The sequence below is a fragment of the Eretmochelys imbricata genome, chromosome 2, assembly GCF_965152235.1.
Source record: "Eretmochelys imbricata isolate rEreImb1 chromosome 2, rEreImb1.hap1, whole genome shotgun sequence".
Lineage (NCBI taxonomy): Eukaryota > Metazoa > Chordata > Testudines > Cheloniidae > Eretmochelys > Eretmochelys imbricata.
The window spans coordinates 37843323-37849555 of NC_135573.1; the positions used below are offsets into that span (position 1 = coordinate 37843323).

At 41.6% G+C, this 6233-nt stretch overlaps 1 non-coding gene across 1 annotated transcript; it reads right to left on the minus strand.

The window, feature by feature from the left end:
* Positions 1-5575: 5575 nt before the first annotated feature.
* Positions 5576-5679, minus strand: LOC144261709 (U6 spliceosomal RNA). The gene has a single exon (XR_013345403.1). It is a non-coding gene; the product is annotated as a U6 spliceosomal RNA (small nuclear RNA).
* Positions 5680-6233: the final 554 nt, after the last annotated feature.

A 6233-nucleotide genomic window follows, 5' to 3' on the forward strand; every position in this document is an offset into this window, starting at 1 on the left:
CTTGGGAGGGCAGTTTTCAACCCCAGTTTTGGTATTTAAGGCCCCACATTCCATCTGGTCTTTGATTTGTATTAATCTTGCCTTGAACTCTCTATTTGTACTGCTTTAAATGAGACAGTGAATTCCTTCAGAATGTATTTTTTCTGCATATTTAATATTGGAGAATGATTCTACAGCAGACTGACCACACTGGAGACTGAAGTCTTCTGTTTAGACCCAAATGAAGAGGGACTGAAGTCTTCTATTTAGACTTACATAGACCCAAACTCAGTGTAAATTTCCTCACAGTCTTGTTCTGTGTGGACCACCTCTAGACTCATTCTCCTTACCCATTCACCCATTGGCCTCTCTGCTGAGATTGCCATTTGCCATGGCAATTCTTGTCATGTGGACACCAATCTACTAGGAACTTGGCAGAGACCATCAACTTATAACCCATAGACCACAAAACAGTAAATACATGATTATCTGGTTTGATCTCTGTTGACTCAAGCTAATTTCAAACTGGTGACTTGGAGATTAAAGTCTCCATTTCTTACTACCAATTTCCTCATCCACCCAGAGCCCTTTTTCTTCTGAATGTTCTTATAAAAATCTGAAGAGTGAGGTTTTTACCCACGAAAGTTGATGCTCAAATAAATCTGTTAGTCTTTAAGGTGCCACTGGACTCCTTGTTGTTTTTGTGAATACAGACTAACATGGCTACCCCCTGATACTTATAAAAATCAAATCTTAGGACCAATGACTGCACAACTTACTAACCCACTTGAACCTCAAACATTCAAAATGTCCTGCTAAGACACCCTCTTGAGGCTCATGTTCCCTTACAAGTGCACTCTTTTTAAAGCTGAATGAAGCAAGAAGGAAGTTTAAGAGCAAGTTCACCTCTCTACCCCAGGGAACTGTCCAGCTATTGGCTGAAACCAAATGGAGAGGGATCCAGTGCCAGAATACATTTACAGCTGGTAGGATGTGAATCAGATTTTTTTTTTCATTCCACAAGAAGAGAAGAACACTTCATTATTTAAAGGGTGGTTTTACGGCACTCAGAGTAATTTCCAATTAAAAAAACTTCCTTCAAGTGCTAGAAGTTCAAAAATATTTTCAGATTGGTTATAATTAATTTAGAACTACAAATGTCTTCAGCTCTCCTTTCCCTTGCTTACAGTTATACACTCAGCAAAGAGATATAATTTAAGGAATATTAATAAATTATAGTTAATGATTTTTTTTAAAATTAGTGTTAAAGCTCAATTTTATTTACAAGTGTATCAGAACAATTTAAAAAATTTAAAATCTACCACCAACTTCAATCAGTCTAGCCCTATGAAAAATATAGGCACCAGACACTTGTTTTATTAGGGCTTGTCTTCACATACAGCGCTGCACCAGAAAGCTGCACTGTAGCTGTCATAAATATAAAGGAAGGGTAAACCCCTTTAAAATCCCTCCTTGCCAGAGGAAAAATCCTCTTACCTGTAAAGGGTTAAGAAGCCAAAGGTAACCTCGGTGGCACCTGACCAAAATGACCAATGAGGAGACAAGATACTTTCAAAAGCTGGGAGGAGGGAGAAAAACAAAGGGTCTGTCTCTGTCTGTATGCTGCTTTTGCCGGGGACAGAACAGGAATGGAGTCTTAGAACTTTTAGTAAGTAATCTAGCTAGGTATGTGTTAGATTATGATTTCTTTAAATGGCTGAAAAAAGAACTGTGCTGAATAGAATGACTATTCCTGTCTGTGTGTCTTTTTTGTAACTTAAGGTTTTGCCTAGAGGGATTCTCTATGTTTTGAATAAAAAGAAAAGGCGTACTTGTAGCACCTTAGAGACTAACCAATTTATTTGAGCATTAGCTTTCATGAGCTACAGCTCACTTCATCGGATCCAATGAAGTGAGCTGTAGCTCACGAAAGCTCATGCTCAAATAAATTGGTTAGTCTCTAAGGTGCCACAAGTACGCCTTTTCTTTTTGAGAATACAGACTAACACGGCTGTTACTCTGAAACCTATGTTTTGAATCTAATTACCCTGTAAGGTATCTACCATCCTGATTTTACAGAGGTGATTCCTTTACTTCTATTAAAAGTCTTCTTGTAAGAAAACTGAATGCTTTTTCATTGTTCTAAGATCCAAGGGTTTGGGTCTGTGGTCACCTATGCAAATTGGTGAGGATTTTTACCAAACCTTCCCCAGGAAGTGGGGTGCAAGGGTTGGGAGGATTTTGGGGGGAAAGACTTGTCCAAACCACGTTTCCCAGTAAACCCAGATAAAGTTTGGTGGTGGCAGTGGAAATCCAAGGGTAAAATAATTTTGTACCTTGGGGAAGTTTTAACCTAAGCTGGTAAAAGTAAGCTTAGGAGGTTTTCATGCAGGTCCCCACATCTGTACCCTAGAGTTCAGAGTGGGGAAGGAACCTTGACAGTAGTGCTTTAGTGAAGATGAGCTTCTCCCGTCAACGTAATTAATCCGCCTCCCCAAAAGGCGGTAGTGATGTCGACAGGAGAAGCTCTCCTACTGACATACTGCTGTTTACACAGGGGGTTAGGTCAGTGTAACTACTTTGCTCAGGGAGTGATTTTTCAAACCCCATAGCAATGTAGTTATACAGGTCAGTAGTGTAGATCTGGCCTTATACCTGGAATCCAGTGACTGAATATTTTTCATACAGCAGTCTGTTAGATCTGTCAAGTTAGATTCACAGCTAGTGTAAATCGAAGTAGCTCAGGAGATCCAAAATGTATCCTTTTCATTCTGCTCTATATTTACTGCAACAAATTTTTGGCACCTAGGCCTTCAAATAGTCATTGTGCTGCGCACTACAGTGGCAGAGAACTGTGCCACATGAGTGGATATAGAACTCAGATCCTACTGCTACAAAAGTTCAGGCCTTGCATTTTGCACTCTCCATTAGCTGTTGGTAGTTTAGGGTCTGTGAGACACAGCTGAGCAGCTCTCATTCCATCCTGCAAAAGGTAGTGCTAGAAACACAAATGAATTTGTTCATTACAATATGATGCTTGACTCTGGGCCGAGTTCTGCTGTCACTGGAGTCAGGCTTGGACGCTATGTATTCTAAACACATTCATTCATATACACTTAACTGTGATGATGTACATTTACTATTTTTTAAAAAAAGTAACTCAAAATAGATTTTAAATGAAACTGAAGTTATAAATCATGCATCCACTTCTAGGGGAACACCAGGAAGTTAGAACATCAGGGTTAGAATAACAGCTAGAACATGCTTCTTCCCACTAGAAAGGCAAGGAAGAGCAGCCAGGGCTTCTGGCAGCAGATTTTATTAGCGCAGCCCTCTGAGATGACTAAATAGCTCAAGGTAAAAGGGTGTATCACTGGCTCACCTGAGCGTGTGGGTGTATTGTGAAGTGAACTTGCCTACTTCTCAGTGTCCAATTAATATCTAACTCAGGATTGCCTGCCTGGGCCTGACACTTCACAAAATAAATCAAAAGTCTCTCACTGACCTAAACACAAAGTGCAGTCAGGAGTAGGCTCTGGCCAAGCATGGCTTCTTGGGCTAAGGCAGAGGGAGGATACATCCTCCCCTCTCCTGGCTTCACCCAGAACTGCCATTTGACAGAAGCAGCCAGCCCTTTTTATCTGGCCTGCTGGGTCCTGACTGGCTCTGTTAGCTCTCAGCCCTTCTAGCAGCTGGTGGATCAAGTCTTACCAGTTCTACCAGCAGCTGACCCTGAGAACCCTGGGGTTCTAGGTAACCCCTGGAGATCCAAACTCGCTGCCCTTCTCTTTTTAAGGGACTGCTTCTTACAGTGGGGTGCACCATGGCAGCAGGTTCTCTGGCAGGGGGCTGCAAGTGCCTGGTACACCCCATTACCAGGTGGCAAAAGCTCTGATTAACACTTTGTTTGCAGAGTTGTTCCAGGATATTAGAGAGACAAGGTGGGTGAGGTAATATCTTTTACTGGACCATCTTCTTTTGCTGAAAGAGACAAGCTTTTGAGCTGCACAGAGCTCTTCAGATCTGGAAGGGTACTCAGAGGCTATGTCTACACTAGAGACTTTACAGCAGCACAGTGGTAACAAAGCAGCTATGCCACTGTAAGATCTCTTGTGTAGCCGCTCTATGCCAATGGGAGAGAGCTCGTCTGTTGACATAATTAAACCACTCCCAATGAGCAGCAGTAGTTACGTTGACGGCACAGCGCTGTACGCACTACCACTTATGCCAGCAAAATTTATGTTGCTCAGGGGGTGTTTTTTCACAGCCCTCAGCACCATAAGTTTTGCCAACATACGTGGTAGTGTAGACATGGCCAGAGTGTCACAGCACAATACAAGGTAGAACAGATTGTGTAGCATAAGTAGTTAATAAATACTGTAAGAGAACATTCAGGGGAGAGTGGACCGTTAACACCTCTGTACTCATAGGGGAAAAAGGGGGGTTAGTGGGTTACAGGTTGTTGTAATAAGCCATAAATTCAGTGTCCTTATTAAGTCCATGATTTTCAGTGTCTATCAAAGTTATGAATTTAAGCTCCCAGACTCATTTTGTGAAGGTGTTGTACAGATTTCCTTTTATGACTGAGAGGTCAGATATGGAGTGGTTATTTTGTAAAAAGTGTTCACCCACAGGTGATAGAGTGTTTTTGTCCTTTATCATTTTCCTGTGTGAGTTCATTCGAGAGCATAGTGATTCTCTGGTTTCACCCACATAGTTATTATTGGGGCATTTAGTGCACTGGATGAGGTACACTCCATGTTGTGATAGCCATGGATAGGACCCATGGATCTTCAAAGGTGTTTTCTAACTTTTGAGTGCTAGACTTTGCAACTTTAATAATATACTTTGAACTCAGTTTTTTATTGGTAATAGACCTTATAAACTAGGATCGCTCTTATCCAATAATCCTACTCCACGAAAATAATATTTACTTAGCTATTAATGAGGTTAAGATACTTGGCCAGGCTTCTGGTACCTAAGGGAGAAAACAATGAAGTCTCTTTCCTATATTTTGTGATTACTGTTTATAATAGTTTGTAGAATCACTTCAGCTAGTTTTAATGACTCTCTCTGAAGTGAAAATGCCCACTCCTACAAAGCAGACAATATATAGTCAGTGGATAATCACTTCTTTGCTGTGATATTAATCTCATACACAGCCAGAAAAATGGTAGCTCCTGTATACGTTTGCACTCTGTGACCCATTCATTGTGTCAGAACATCCTGATGTTTGCAACGCAATGTCATCTGGTCACTGTGCAAAAGAAGCAAGATTTTTCTTAACATCCCTAGTGTAGGCAGAGCTTTAGAGACAAAATTAAATGGCCTTTGCAGTGCAGAGAAACTATGGAGAGATCATATGGAACTGAAAGAGACTTCTTTTGTAGGGAGTTCCTCTAGTAACAGATCAGGGGAATCATCATCAAGTGGTACACTTGGCCTTGCACTGGTAGTTTATTATAAGCAGGTACAATAAATGAGTCATCCAATGTTCAGGGGGTCAAGTATCAGGGGGTAGCCGTGTTAGTCTGTATCCACAAAAACAACAAGGAGTCTGGTGGCACCTTAAAGACTAACAGATTTATTTGAGCATAAAAATATGGAATGCTTCACGAATTTGCGTGTCATCCTTGCGCAGGGAATATGCTAATCTTCTCTGTATCATTCCAGTTTTAGTATATGTGCTGCCGAATGTTCGGGGGGAGTCTTGGCTTGTGGCCCAAGGTTCCGGCCTTTGCTCCAGAAGGGTTTCAGGCTTCCCCTCCCGCCCCTCCCCCATCACAGGATTTTTAGTGCCAGCGCTGTAAAAATAACTGGACTAAACAAAGACAGGAGAGACAGGCGGGAGACAGGCTACAAAGAAGTCAGTTCTTGATTTCTTCAGTCTCCCCATTGTCTCTGAAATCACTCAGAATCAGGGAATGTATTATTTTCATGATTAAAAACATAAAAACATTCATATTTGTTTGTCCTGTGGCCAAAGGGGAGAAGGGCTTGGGAGCAGCCATGATGAAAAATTAAACATTTCAGTTTCTCACAGATGGTGTTGTTACCTAGCAGCTCTGTGTTCTTGGGGAACCAGGGCACAGTATGCAGCCTGTCTGACTCACGAAAGACAACCTCACCGCAGCCCCTGCTTGAACCAAATCTGCATCAGAAGACAGGCTTACAAAAAGCAATGAAAAGGCAGTGGGAAACACATTTAAACCCCTGGGACAAGGGTGACAGGATTAAGGAAACTCGCTTAGCCT